The sequence below is a fragment of the Carettochelys insculpta genome, chromosome 18, assembly GCF_033958435.1.
Source record: "Carettochelys insculpta isolate YL-2023 chromosome 18, ASM3395843v1, whole genome shotgun sequence".
Taxonomy (NCBI): domain Eukaryota; kingdom Metazoa; phylum Chordata; order Testudines; family Carettochelyidae; genus Carettochelys; species Carettochelys insculpta.
The window spans coordinates 23,682,887-23,698,043 of NC_134154.1; the positions used below are offsets into that span (position 1 = coordinate 23,682,887).

General features: G+C 45.9%; 1 protein-coding gene across 12 annotated transcripts in view; it reads left to right on the forward strand.

The window, feature by feature from the left end:
* The window catches only part of NCOR2 (nuclear receptor corepressor 2), a 446,369-nt gene that overhangs the window by 85,898 nt on the left and 345,314 nt on the right, over nucleotides 1-15,157 (forward strand). Inside the window, exon 1 of one of the 12 annotated variants that reach the window (XM_075012371.1) lies at nucleotides 1,380-1,394. The exons of the other annotated variants lie outside the window; for them this stretch is intronic. The gene's annotated coding sequence lies outside the window, so the exon portion shown is untranslated. Of the gene's footprint in view, nucleotides 1-1,379; nucleotides 1,395-15,157 lie in introns of those variants that run through there. 12 annotated transcript variants of the gene reach the window in all.

A 15,157-nucleotide genomic window follows, 5' to 3' on the forward strand; every position in this document is an offset into this window, starting at 1 on the left:
GTGTCTACACTACACTTTTGTCAACAGAGGTCTGTCGACAGAGTGTTTATGCCTCAAATTTTTGAAGGATAACTCTGTCGAGGCAGAAGCAGAGTTCTCTTGACAGAAGGCTTTGAGTGTAGATACTGCCTGAGTTCTGCCGACAGAAAGCTCCTTTGCAAACACAGCCTTAGGTTATAAACTCTTCAGAGAAGGGACTGTCCAGCCACAGTGGGCTCACAGTTAGATGGGATGTCTAGGTTTTACGGAAGTATGAATAACTACTACTTATGCGGTAGAGGAATATTCCTAGGAAACCTCTTAGCAACAAACCACTATAATGTGTTAAGAACTTAGGTTTTTCTTTCCTGTGCTTCCCACCAGTCCATTTAGTGCAATATTTTGCAGGCAGCAAGATGCTGCCAGCCTGTTTTGCATGTGCCTTTTTGGGAAGGCGGGGATCAGCTCACGTTATTGACCTTCCAGTGTGAACTTGCTTTTGAAATATTGACTGGTGGGAGGGGGATGAGATCTCAGGCACCAAATTTCAATCCTGAAGGCACTTGACTAGAGAGAGCACTGAAAGCAGCGTCCCTGGTGGAACTTCTGCAGGATTGCCCTCAGGGAATGTAAAGTACAGGAGAAGTTCCATTTACTGACAGTAAATACTTTGGAAGCTCAACTCTTCTGTATTTAAAAGGGAACATTGTAATTAGCTTAAATATAAACGTAGGTATGGCGAGACACACCACGTGGAATATGTTCCATGCTGCGGTAAGCGTATGTAGCTCTAGCGGAAATCGGTTGGCATCCTACAGGCTAATGTTTCAGTCTGCTCTGTCACATTGGGCATATGCATTTATGTTTGAAGTGCATCTGTAATCCTTCATAGTGTCATGGGCAAATGAAACGGGAGCAGCTCAGTTTGAAGTTTGTGCAGTGCCAAAAATAACAAACAACGAACTCCCCCACTTTTGAATTGTTCTTTTTGGTGCAGGTCGTCTTGTGCCAGCCAGTCTGAGTGTATTTTAAAAATATCTCCTTCATAAGGACTGCTCATTTTCTGCTGGACACCGGTGAAACCTCCCATTCATTTTTCATCTTTCTGCTTCTCTTTGGTAGTTTTGTTGATTTTTGCTGTCGACATGATACAATTGCTAATTGTTTAGACTATCTGCCTTGACTCTTTCAAGGAACTGAGGGATCAGGGAACCAGATCTGGTAATTCTTGGTAGTGGAACTGCTCCTCTGGGCCCCTTGCAAAGAAATCAAAGTGCTCTCCTTCTCCTACGTGCTTCTCTTTTGAGTACAAGTGCTTTACCCTCTCCATTCCCTGCAGGTTCCTCGTACTGCTAATATTGAAACATCAAGATGTCTGAGGCAGCAGGAATTAGCATCAGTGTTGACACCTGGAGGTACAATTTCTATTAGCTTTTATATAAAAACAATGCCGGTTTTGCCAATAGAGTCCTTGTTAAATAATGCATGAGGACCCCTGCTCCTGACAGTAGGTATTCTTCTTTCACTTGCTTGGATTCTTGGATAATGACTTTATTTTTGCAGCCTTTGAAAATAGATATGACTGAAGTGCTAATTTGACGTATGTGTGTGTAAATAAAATCCCAGGGAGAGAAACAATTATCCTGTTTGTTAATAAAAATGGAGGGAGGGGAAAGCAATTACGCTGGCCTTTTTACCATCGTTGTAAAGTTTTCAAAGCACTCCCTTAGTGGAGATCATTGGCTAACTGTCTGTCTGTTTCTCTCTGTTCACTTGGTGATCACTCGATAATGAGTAGGACGCCTTCATGTCACCTTCGTATTTGTGACGCAGACCTTATCATGCAAGGGGCAGGCATTGGTAGCTGTTGGAGGGGCTCGGGGCTGTTTTTGTCGTTCTTTTCTTCTTCTCCACCTCTCCTCATCTGCCCTACAGAGGGACCTCTCAAATTGTGCCAACCCTTCACGGATTACTGCTCTCCGCTGCGGATGGTCTTTGGCAAGGTTCTGCCAAGTGTTGACACCGATTCTGCACTTTTTCATGTGTGCCTTCAGCATGTCCTTATCGCCTCTGCTGGCCCCCAATGTGCCTCCGTCCTTTCTTCAGCTCGGGAAGTAGAATCTGTTTGGGAGGCACTGATCAGATATCCAAACCACGTGACCAATCCAACGAGTTATTGATGAATAATGACTTCAATGCTGGTCATGTTCGACTCTTCCAGGATGCTAGTGTTTGTGCGCCTGTCCTCCCAAGAGATACAACCTTGTAATACACAAGACACAGGCTGATGATCAGTAAAGCCTGTATGTTGGCAACAGCATCTAACTCTTGAAAATTTGGGACCTTAAAAAATGGCAAGTAAATCCATCCCTTAAGACATTCCTGGTAACTCAACTTTTGCACAGATTATGCAAACAGGGAGTATGCACTTTATCTTCCTTTTGGGTGGTCAGACGACAAAACTGCACAAACATATGGGTGTGTGTGTTAATTTGTCAGACTTTGAAGTATAGTTTTGTCTCTCCTAACTTAATAGTATTTTACGCAAGAATCTTATTTTCTTTTCACCAAGAGGTATGTTGACAGGAGTCAAGTCCTATTTTGGCATTTCTGTCATTTTAACTAAACAGAGAGATTACTGTAAATTGGATTAAGTGGAAAAATCTTGCTCAAATGTCTGTGGTTTGGGCTGATTTATAGATTGATGTCTTTTGTATGTCATTCTGCGGTGCTTAGGCATCTGCTTGATGGCTGCTTTAATATTATTACTGTAAATAGTATATAAAGCCAACACTTGAGCAGAAAGCAAGTTACCTGTTGTGACAGTTTTAGCTCCGTTTTGAACCAGGGGGGCAGTAGCAGGACTGTTCTTTTTCCTTTCCCATCATTTAATTCCACCCTGCACCTGGGTGCTGCTTTTTCATTTGAGTTCTGCTGTTAAATCAATGTTACAAATATCTCTGGCCTTGCCTGTTGTTCTCCTTGATTTTGCTTTTCTAAGTCTATATTTATTCCACCTTGCACCAAAAAAAAAAAAAAAAAAAAAAAAATCAGACAGCAAATCTGCGCTACTCTCTTGGAAACCATGTGTTGACCATGGCCCGGATGATAGAAGGAAATCCTCATCAGCACAGCTGTGTTGCTGTGCGTCCTTGCCCTGAGCTGCTCTAGTGCCGCATGTCTACATTAGTTGTTTGTGCTGGTGAAATGATCTGATATGAGCAAATGAAATGAGTGTAAGGGAGTCCACCTAGGTGCGCATGGGTGCTTATCCGCTCACATACAGGGTGCGTGTTTTTGATGTAGTTAGTTACTGGTGTAATGGCTAGGGGAAAGCCAAGGGACTTAGTCACAAGAGGTTTTCTTGCAGGAAGACCAGATGCTTGTTGCCTTTTCTTGTTTAGAGGAAGTTGTGGTCACTTATGTCTCCTGTACTGTGACAGTTGTACCTTAATTTTTCACTTGTCTCCAGACTTCACTAATGACGGTATTGTAGGCAAGTGCAGCCTGGTGGTGAGGCCAGTGCAAAGAAAATTCAGATTGGGATTTTGGCCCCACCCTTAACCTGTAGTGAAACCTGGACCAAGATGCTTCACTTCCAAGTCTTTTTTCCCTCCCCGCTCCCGCCCAGCCCCCTGCATCATGGGCAGAGCCATCCGGTCTGTAGGATGAGGTGGGGTGGCCACTCCAGGCCCCGTGCTCTTGAGGTGGGAGGAGGAGGATTGACTAGGGCAGGAGGCAGTTGGTGCAGGTAGCAGCAGCTGCAGGGGATTCTCTTCCCCTCACCCCCCGTGCACCACACATTCATCCCGCAGTGCTCCGCTGCTGCCTGCTGAGCCTCACCTTTCCACTGGCTACTGGAGGCCTCTCAGCAGGCTGGACGGACACAGTGGAGAGGGAGGTGATCCCCTGCAGGTGCTACTGTCTGCGTCCCATCCCCTGCCTCAAGTAATCCTTGGCCAGGCTGGTAGGGGAGCGTGCTGGGGGTCAGGGTGGGGGTGGAGCAGGGAAGAGGAGATGTGGGGAGGGGAGGGCCACACCACAGGAGGGCTCTGATCATGGGATCAATGTTAAGTACTTCGAGATGCTCAGGTGCTTGGTGTGTCTGGTGACAGATGGGTTCCGTTTACTGGCTTACTTCCGTTTACTGGCTTACTTCTGTTTATATGGAAGGCTTCTTGAAAAGTATTACTGATTGATTGTAGGTAGAAGCTGAAGTGTGTTGGCAGAGCTGGGAATCTTGTGCTGACTGTAGGCCCTGGCTTTCCTGTTACACGAGTGATGAGATTTAAAGCTTTCATTTAAAAAAGAAAAAAACCAAATCTTAGAATAGCGGGAGTAAGAATTGATGTAGTTGAACAAATGTCTTCTCCCAATATTTGCCCGTCTCTGTTTACAGAGTAGAACTGGTCTCTGCTCCTGGGCAGATTGAAACCTCATTTGTTTTAAGAGGACAGGCTGTTCACACATCAAAGGTCCTACACAGCTCTCACCCATTTAGTGTAAAGTCTTGAGTCCCCTAAACAGAGTAAAAATGTGTCGCTTTCATAAACACATACTCATTAGCCAGCACAAAGTGTAGCGATGTCACATACAAAATATTTGTCCTCAAGCCCTGTGTTCATGTTTCCAAGAGGTATTGGAACAGGTCTCCTGTAATTTGATCTTGTGTGACTTTCAAAAAAAAAATTTTTATGCTTTTGGATTCTTGACTATTAAAGAGCTGCTGGTGGTGTTTGAGAAACTGCAGCAGCAGCAGGAAAACCAGCCATCTTTGGGCTTATCTGCTACTTCTGATAATCAGCAAGCTGATACCCCAATCATCTGTTTGCAGTTTTGTAATACTGGTCCTCCTGTTGTAATGTCATTGGCTGGGGATTATGATGTCAGGTAGGCAATAAACAGCCAGAAGTGATGAATTCTGAAGGACTAATGAAGCCACTTCTATGTAAATGCTGTTGAAAATGATGGGACATGCTTACTATGTGTCTTTACATGGTTCCTTGACTATTAAATAATAATTTTAGTAGTGGAGTGCTTTGAGCTCTAACTTCCTGCTGAGAACCCTCCGGAGTTGTAACTTTTTCAATTCCTGCGCATCAAACAAGGCTTGATTTGCTATACCTTTTTGCACCCCCCGTTTTCCATCCACAGTTTGTGACCCTTAAGATCAACTTTTTTTTCATCGGCATCTTGAGCAAAGAGAGATGAAAGAAATGTGAGATGATTCGCTGTGATGCGCACACACTAGTAGGTGTGTCTTCTCTGCATTCAGAAGGACAATTTAGCAGTTGGCGTAATGTGAAAAAAAACTATTCTTGGTGATATGATTATTTGAGCAAGATCATACTACTGAGAGAAAATAAAAGGGTAATCCAGCTTTTAGCGGTGGGTCTTATCCTAAGGACTCTGTGGTTACACAAAAGAGACAGTGACCTGAAATAATCTTTTTAAACCAGTGGAAGGATTTTTCTCCCTCAGATACAGAGGCATGGTTCAAATGCGAAAGATTTTAGCTGGAAGGCTGCACACCTCTAGTAATAAACCTCTGGTGGACCTGAAAATACAGCTGCACTACAAGGAGAAATCCACAACACTGAGTCTTGCAGCCCAGGTCAGCTGACTTGGTCTTGCTTGGCTGTGGGGTAAAAAATAGCAGGAGAGAGATGCCACCCTCTGAGCGGTTGGCCTTGACTGGGAGCTGTAAATTTTTCTTTGCAGTGTAAACATACTCTAAGGTAAAGGGAAGGTGAGTTATTTCTTTTATTTATTTTGACAGCATGGATGCTTTTTCATGATAAGCATTAAATGACATATTTCCTTTGCATCTTCTCTGAGCCTGTGATCCTACAGGGCATGTTTAGCAGCATTTGAAGCATATTCTTATTGGAAACTGATGGCAGAACAGCTGGCAAATAGATTTGAAATTTGGAGCAAAATCCCCCAAAGGAGCATTTTTAGAGGCTGTGTGGCTGGGATGCTTGACAAGTCATCTGATCTATAGGAGGATGGGGCTGGGGGGAGTCTGCATTGCCTTCTTGGTGGTTACCATTGTGTTTTTGGACCCCAGCTGAGCACAGCTGGGGGCATGGGGGGAAGAAGGGCTGGTTCTCACACTGGCCTAAACACCAGAAACATCTGTTGGAGTCATGACTCGCATCTGTCTTCTTGACTTAGCTCAATAAAGTAAAAACGGAACTTGCTCTTGATCCCTGGTGCATGCCCCATGCTTAGTTCTGCCATTGTCATTAATGGGCATTCCCCACTCAACTTCATCCCCTCTAATTAGATCTGGCATCTGATCTCTCCTGGCCAGGAGTGAATTGTTGCTCTTTCACGAGAGAAGCTGTCGGGTTTAACCCAACCGCAGGATCCAACAGCTGAGCGAAGTATGCTCTCTCATCAGACACTGCCTGTGTTTCTGACATCCGTGCAGCTACATCTGCTTCCCCATGGCAGATGAGGGGAGCGGAGCCAGTCTTGTGGTTCCAGAAGGAAACTGAGCTGCAGAAGGTGGGACAGTAACAGGATCGGAGCCTATTTGCATGGGAGAGATGGTGCTGCAACATGAGACCTTGGTTTCCCCGGAGATGCTCTGGGAGGCCTACGAGGAAAATAGGTAAAAATAATAAATTGTTTCATCGTCTCACCCCACTTCTGGCAGGATCTTCTAGATCCTTCCTTCTTTCTTCCTCCTGCTGCCCTGGAAAGAAGGGATGGATCCTGGTTTCTCATTTAACCAGAGAGCAACAAACGAGAAATATTTGAGACCTCTGGCCAATTCCTCATTGACTTCACAGTCAGAGGAGTCATGCCAGTTTCTCAGCTGGGGGGTCTGGCACTTGACTTTTAGTCATTGATTTTGAACTGTGCTTCTCAACTGCCTGTAACCTAAACAGCATCACTGATTACTGCTCTGAGCCAGTCTGCCTTGACAGAGGTTAACTCTCGTGCAGAGTAATTGAAGCTTCCCTTATCTCTGAGTGTTCGTCTTAAATGGAAGTGGGTTTAATGCCCTCCTCCTCTTTTCAGAGGTTATTAGCTATCCTGTGTTACCCTCTATCTGGCAAGAAATCACTGGCAAGAATGTTCAGATTTTTTCTCTTGGGAAGTGACTCGTATTTCCTGGCCCCAGTTCTTATCCATTGTTAGGTATTCTGCTGTCAGTAGCAGGTGGGCATGTCAAGTCATAAAGAGTTACTGAGAGTCCATGGGAGGAAAAAAGGGGAAAAATATTTTTCTTTCTAATACCGGTGACCTGAATTGGCTAAGTCATGTGGTGATGGATTCTAGCTGTGACAGACTCAGTAAATTGGAACTCTCAAGGGAAATTAGCCTGGTGCTTTTGACTTTATTAAATATTCTTCAGCACTGCCCCAGTGGACCACTCTTCTGCTCTGTGTGATGTATCATCTGTATTTGTAATTGGCACAAGATAAAGTGGGACTGTGCGTGGTCTCTATTTCTATTAAGGTTCCATTCAGCAATGCTTAAATGTGTTATAAGCATGTTACAGGCACGAGTGGTATGTGTTGTAGGAACTCCTCAGTGGAAGGCGTAATAAATTGTTATAATAGGTCGCCTAGAATCACATCTCATAATGATTTGTTTTTACCATTTACTAAGAATCTATTAGTGATATTAAGCCATTAGAAAACTATTTCTTACGGAACCTTTAATATGTAGTGTGACCTTCTGTATTGTTTCTCCATTACCATCTCTATCTACTAATAAAATATACAGTAGAAATAAATCGACCTGACGTGCTTGGTAGGCTGGCAAGAATAATATTTTATACCTGAAAAGTGCTGGTGTTAACTCTGTTGTAGTGGTTTTCAAGTACCTGAAAGAGGGTTACAAGGAAGAAGGAGAAAAATTGTTCTCCTTGGTCTCTGGGGACAGGACAAGGAACTGTAGGCTTAAACTGCAGCAAGGTAGGTTTTGGTTGGACATTAGGAAAAATTTTCTAACTGTCAGGGTCTAAATTGCCTAGGGAGATTGTGGAATCTCCATCACTGGAGATATTGAAGAGCAGGCTAGATAGACATCTATCGAGGATGGTCTACTCTGGGTGGTGCTTGGTCCTGCTGTCGGGGCAGGGGACTGGACTCGGTGACCTCTCGAGGTCCCATCCTGTTCTTGTGTTCTGTGATAGGTGATGCTGGATGTCTTTCCAGTAAGTACGGGGAACAGCAAAGTTCTCTGTGTTGTTCAGAGGCTTTTGTGTAATTTTTATTCAGGTATTTACCTCCTCGGGCTCTTTGTGGGGATTGAAACCATTTGCCTTGGTGTTACTGCTCTGTAAAATCTTATTGTAGTCTGGCACAGAGACTGAGCACTTGATAAAATTCTGTTTTGAGAAAGCGGGTGGTTTTAATGTGCTCCAGGTTAATTAGCGTGAAAAAGGCAATGAAAGCAGTGATCTCAGCGAAAGCGCGCTGGGTCTAGCCCAAAGCCCTTTGAAGACACTGGAAGGCTTCAGTTGACCGTGGTATGATGTGGATCAGGTCCTCAGAGACCCCAGTGATTTAGGGTGGTAAATAGGACAAGAGAGAGTACAGACTTGGATTAGTGATTGGGAGGTTCCCAGGCGGCTCCCAGTGACCTACAGGACTGAGCTCAGAGAATGCTGGTGGTCTCTTGTGAAGAGTGCCTGAGGCTACGTCAACACGGCTGCAGTGCTGCCTGTGGAGCAGTGAATTGCAATGTGCTCCAAAGCGCTACTAGGGAAATCCAGCCCCTGGCGGCTGCCGCTGGTGTGAACTCAAGCGGTATCCAATTCGCATTAGTCCTGTAGGATGAGGACTGTGCTGATGCGTATCTTTCCCTTGGCGCCTGCAGCATCGACATATGGTAGTGACAGCACAGGGCTCTCTGCAGTTCAGCCGTGCCTAGCCTGAACCGTGGAGGGCTGTACAGACAGTCTGTTAGTTCGGAGTGGGCTGCTTTCTGTCTTTTTTTCTTCATTGCCTCTGCTCTGACTCATGAAAAGCAAAACCTCTCTAGGACTGCCCCACGAAAGGAGAGTGCTCTTTGTATGTCAGCTCCCTACCAGAGGTTACAAGGTGGGTTCCTTTTGTAACAGTTGGTGGGTAAAGAGCACTTAAAGCAGGAAAGTGACTGGAAGAAAAAATGAAACTGTATGGGTCTATATTAAATGTACGAGTCCAACGTCGCATGTGTCTTTTCCTGCCACAGGGCCCTACAAATTAAACCTGGGATCTGAAAATCAAGCCGCATTCTAGTGCTGGGCCTTACGAGGAATGCTGACAGAGCTTTGTGCTGACAAAGAACACTACAAGAGGTTGTTGATAGGGACTCGACTGATTTGATGCTGTTGAAGACACTCCAGAGAAAGCTGATTGTGTACTTTGACCGGTGGCCGTATGGGTTCTGCTGGGCTGAGAATGATTGAACCTCTCTTGTCCAGCATCTTTGGACCTAACTGGTGACAGACGAGAGACTTTGCTGGACGATGGGAGGTCAGTTATTTTCTAGCACATTAACAACCCTTCCACTCCTTACTGGGCTCTTAGAAGACATTTAGGGCTAAATTACAGCTAAATAACAGCAAAGAACACTGAGAGCCAGGGCTGATGGCTGTAAATAAACTTTATGGGACTGTGGGAAAGTTGGTCACACCCATGGTAAATGGTCATCTGGGTAACTAAAATCATGCTGGATTACAGAGTTGCCAGGCGAGAGAGTTCCAGATTAGAGAGCGTGACAAGTCTCTTGATGGTCCCTTAGGGGTTCTGCGTTTCCTCGTGGTTCCTTGGGTGCCTCACAGTGGCCCTTTTTGCTGCCTCTGTTTACCGAGCTATTGTCATCACGGTCGAGTCCCAAGCAAAGGGAAAACAAGTCCCCTTCAGCAGGTCTTTGGGCTGCTGCTTCAGTAGGGCAGCCTTACAGGGGAAGGGGAAGGGGAGCACTGGCCAACCCCATACTCTGGGCTTCAGCCCAGAAACTCTAGGGGAGAGGTAGCCAATGGGGCTTCTACCCCTGCCCCAGCGCAGAAGCCTTTCCCTGGACCAGTTCACCCACCCTCCGGTACCTTCCCCCTGTACCTTGCTGAGCTACTTCGCTCCTCTGGTTCTCAAACCTCCAGCCTCTATTCCTTTTGCACCTCTCAACTCCTTCCCCTCTTCTGCCTGGGGGGAAGCCTTTTATAGTGAGCCAGGAGGCCTTCACTAGCAACAGGTGCCTGATTTAGCCTTTGATGCTGGCTGACTCCTAATGAGCCCCAGCTGCTTATCTAGTCTTCAGGGCTGCACCCTCGGTGAGCCTAGGAGGGGAACAAAAAGGCATTTAACCAACTCCCAAAATGCTCACCCTTCATCAGGTTCTTGCTGTATGCAGCCTGTGATCTCCCTCAAGAGGTTCAGTCTGTAGCTTACCTTTAAAGAAGGAACTTGTGATTTGGAGGACAGGAGTGGTCCAGTTCAGCCCTGGTGTATGCAGGCGTGCGAATGGGCAACGTTGCAATACTGTTTCCACACACAGTAAACCATTGTCTGCAGTCTTCCCTCCTTGGACTTTGCCTGTATTAAGTATTGCAGCCCAAAGGCAGGGCTGGACCGTGAAAATAAAAGGGATTTTTCTCAGCCTGGCACCATGTCTCTTATGATTGGAGTTCCCTTCTTCAAAGAGTTGCTCAACATTTTTGTATCCCTGAGTTGGAGCTTATTGTCGGGGTGAGTCAGCCACATAGCGCTGCAGAGCTGCCACACAGGATTACAAGGTGGGGTGTAAACCTACAGCTGGCACCTGTTTAAAATCAGTCTAGTCAAACAGATGCAAGCCCACAGCAACTCTTACACTGATTGAGCTGAATTCAGTAACTTGCAGGTGAAAGGGGTGTGTGTACACAAGGTTGAATGCCTGACAAGAAGCAGTGGGTGGTGTGAATCAGTAATGCCATCTCATTTTAAAATCCGGATAAACTTGGCTCACTGGAAGCAGGTACGCTCAGTAAGGAAGTGCTGGTTTTATCTCTCTCTGTCTGTTCCTAGTTGTGTAGATTACAGTGAGTGATCCTGACTAAATACTGTGGTGGAGCATAGCATTAGCTGCTGATCTGGCTTGATAAGTAACTCATTCTCTGAGAATTAATGTCTGTCTTTGCTTTTGAGAGCTCAGTCAACTAAGACGCAAAAATGTTGTGGTGAGGCTGATCAGCGTGTTGAGAGGTCATTGCTGGTGCGGGCTGTCTTGTACTATTGAATGCTGAGTGAGTTTAAAAGGAAAAAAAGGAAAAACCAAACGACTACACGCTCACCCACAGGTTTTCTGTGTGTGAGGATGCTTTTGGGGGATGGTTGTGATATAAACTTGCCTTAAAATGCTATCGTATTATTCCATGATCTCAATTCCTTTAATGTGCCTGTGTATCCACTCGAAGTGATTTTTTCACTTCCTGTGGGTAGGAGGTCAGCCACATGTTATTGTAGTAAATGTGCCGTTTTTAATAGAGGCAGGGAGAGGTACTAAAATAGATCAGCTGTTTATCCCTTTGTCGGCTGTTTTTGGTTCTAAGGCCAATGGGAATTAAATCAGGTGCTTCCTTCGTTCCTCCCCACCAGAATTTGGGAACTTGGAGTGCTGTAGGAGCTGATAATTCTGCATTACTTTCTCACAGCACAGACCTACCTACCATTTGTGTCTGTGGCAGGGGGCCAACGGTCAATGTTCCAGGTTGAGTATGTATTAGTTCGGTGCACAGACACCAGAAGAATAACCCTGCAAAGGGTTAGATGTGTGTAATCCTCTTTGTTCGTGCGGGCTTTTTGGAGAGGCAGCTTTATATATTATGTAAAGCTGCCTTTCCAGTAGCCCTATATGAAAAAAGGAGATTGGCTATCTTGCCTGGTAAAGGATAAATGCAGTGCAGTTGCTTTGGGTAGTTGGGAGGCTGGGGAGGGGAGAGTTTTATTATGCCTACCTAGTAGCTCAGTTTGGCCAACTGGTTTCCATAGTACAATATGCAGCACGCTTCACTCTAGGGCCATAAGAATCTTTGTTTCCTAAGGAGCCCTGCTCCCTGAAAGGGAACTGTTATCAAAGGCTCTCTCTCTACAGGAGGTTTTTTTGACATTACTTATTTCGATGTTCTAATGTCTAAATAAGTAATGTTGGAAAATCAGATTCACACAGCCACAGCATTGCAAAACAGTGTGTTCTCATTTACAGCCACAGTTCGCAGCCATGGCATTGCAAAAGGAGTCTTTCCATGAGCCAATAATAGCTGTGCTTTGCTCACATATGTTCCTTTTTGAGCTCGAAAGCTGCGGGTGCGGGAATTGGCAAAAGTTGTTCACAGAGCTGGAATAATTATTTGGGGGGGAAAAAAGTCCCTTTTATCTTGAATTATCCTGCTTGGCTGTGTCAAGGCTTTGGGATTTTTTTCTTCTGAAAAAAAATTTTTTCCCCCAAAAAGTCTATATAGCCCCTGTGTGGACAAGCCCAAGGCTCGTTATTAGTATAGTGTAATGTGTGGCAGGTTGGCTTCCGTTCTAACGGATTAAGGTGGTAGCAGGAGTAAAAGTTTTTCTCCCTCATTGAATGTTTCAGTGTTGGTCTCTCTGCAACGGAACTGGCATTTCACCTGCCGTCCAACACGCTAGCCACATGCTGGTTGTGGGTGGCTAGTACAATAAATATATCTTTTGAATAATGTAGGTGTTCCAGGTGGGTTGGCCACCACAAACAGAGGCTGTTTCAGGCTATCTGTTTGTACACCATCATCAGAGTATCGGAGCGTCTCACCGTCTTCAGTGTATTATCTCACGGTACCTTATGACACAGGGCAGGTGCTGTTATCCCTGTTGCAAGTAAGGCACAGAGAGGCTGGGGGGAGGTGGCCATGGCCTCACGTGGCACCTATGGTAAAGTCAGGAATTGGATGTGAGTCTCCACAGTGCCAGATCAGCGGGCTAACAATTGGACAGTGATTCTTCATTTTACACTGAATCCACCCCCACTGGTGTGCCCAAGAGAGAGGTCCTTTGATTCCTTGGCCTTCCTGCTGAGATTACCAACAGAAGGGCATCTTATTGCTGAGGGGAGGTTTGGGAAAGTTGATATATAGCTGCTGGAGAGTGCCCAAGGCTTCAATGTGCATGTCAGAATGGGCCATGAACCAGCCCTCGGAGCGTGACCGCTTGCAGGCCCAGGTGAGCTTGGCAGTGTGACTTCAAATTCATTTCAACTCTCTTGCACCCTCCAGTCCCCAACATGGACTCCATTTGGTTGGCTGTTCTGGCTGTGCACCCACCATGCCTGGTATATTGCGGAACAACACAAACCAACAAACAACAATTCCCCCAGCTCCTCTCCCCTCTGTTATTTTTGCCCTCTTCAGAGACGACCTGTGTTTGAGAGGCCAGATGGAAAGAAGCAGTCTCTAATGGGAAACTCGCTTCTCCTGGGCAGCTCAGGACACACAAGAACCCAGAGGAATTGTCTTCTGTTGGTAGAATGCCCAAGAGGGAGATAGTCTTGGCCTGTAAAAGTGTTATGTGAAAGCCTTCGAACCCTTATGAGTAGCAGCGATTGTTGGGGTTTGTTTGTTTGTTTGTTGTTGTTTGATTTGGCATTTGTGTCACAGCTTCAGAGAAAATCATGCCAGTGGGTACTCATTACAGGTCAGTGAACATGGGCGTGCCAGTTCAATCATAAACAAAATCAGTCTGCTCCTCCTCCACTCCCCATCCTCCTGGCTACCATGACAACTGGCTCTTTCCAACTCCCTGAGGAAGGGACATCTGGAATATGATACGAAATGGGCTGCCAAGGGCATGCCATCAGAGTGAGAGCAGAGCAGAGCAGACCCTGTGCCCTAGAAACCAAGGTTGGCTCTCCAGAGTTTCCTGCCTGTCATGAAGCCATGGATGACATTGTGCTAAAGAGGAGACCATATTTCTATTACTATCCGTGCTTTGTTCACCTTCTTTTTAAAAAAAAAAAAAAAAAAAAAAAAAAAAAAGGGGGCGGGGGTGGGGCACTGGAACTCCCCACAGCCTCAAACTGCGCCCCTGTCCCCAGGCTTAACCCTTCACAGCCCCAACCACCCCCAGGCTTAACCCCCTCATAGCCCCAAACTAACTCCAGGCTTAACCATCTCATGGCACCCCCCTCTTGCCCCAGAAGGCTTGGTCCTTCTCACCCCCAGGCTTAACTCCCTCACAGTCTCCCTCCTGCCCACAGGTGTCTTCCCCCTGCAGCCCCAAATGACCCCTTCTCCTGCCCCTAGGCTTAACACCTGCCCTTTGCAGCCCCAAACTGCAGCCCCCCAACCCAGGATTCAGTGACTTACCTTACCCAGGCCAGGAGCTCTGCACGCTGCTGCTCCTTTGCCAGGCTGTCTGCTCTTCACCGCAGCTGTGCAGCTTCCCCCAGACCTCCAGCTCCACTCTCGTACAGCACGGCTGGGGCAGCTCCCAGCGTCCTGCTGTGCTGGAAGGACTCAGTTTAATTGGTTTAATGGCTGTTAAACCAATTAAATTGAGTTTTTTTTTCAACGCAGTGGCAGGAGCCTCAAATGGCTCCTTAAAGATCCACATGTGGCTGGAAGCTGCCCAGCCGCCTTCCCAAATGGCAGTGCCAGAAAAGGTACTGCAATGCCGTTCCATTGGGTTTGGGCAGAAAAAAAGCCCTGATTACTATTATATATCATATAACTCCTGTGCAGGGTATTTGGAAAGAGTACTGCCTGCCTGTTTTAAATATTTTTGGACATTTGCTTTTTTAAGGGGAAAAAAAACAGGGTCTGGTTAATGCAAAAATATTTAAATTACTGTTTTACTGGTGCGAGGCGATCCAGAACAAATTCCTCTGAAAAGGATGTTTCTGTCTGCACAGGGCTTAGGACAAAGGGTCCTGGTCTGTGACTGTGGTTCCTCATCTTTACAGCATTGCAAACAGTTAAAATGTTGTCTTCCTGCCTGTTGAGATGTGAACTTTAGGGTTGTTGGCCAGTTTTTTGCCAAGTCACCGCAAGCGTTCCATAGACTAAGAAACCTTGTGCTTGCACCTTATTGGAGTTGTCAGAGAGCTGGATGTACGTCCCAGGGAAGAGCTTTCACTGGTGTGACTGACTCTCTTTCAGGCAGTGGGGGATGGTTCCTTTCTAGTGTGTGTGGTATAATTAAATCCTTTTCTTGTGAAATGCTCACTTTTT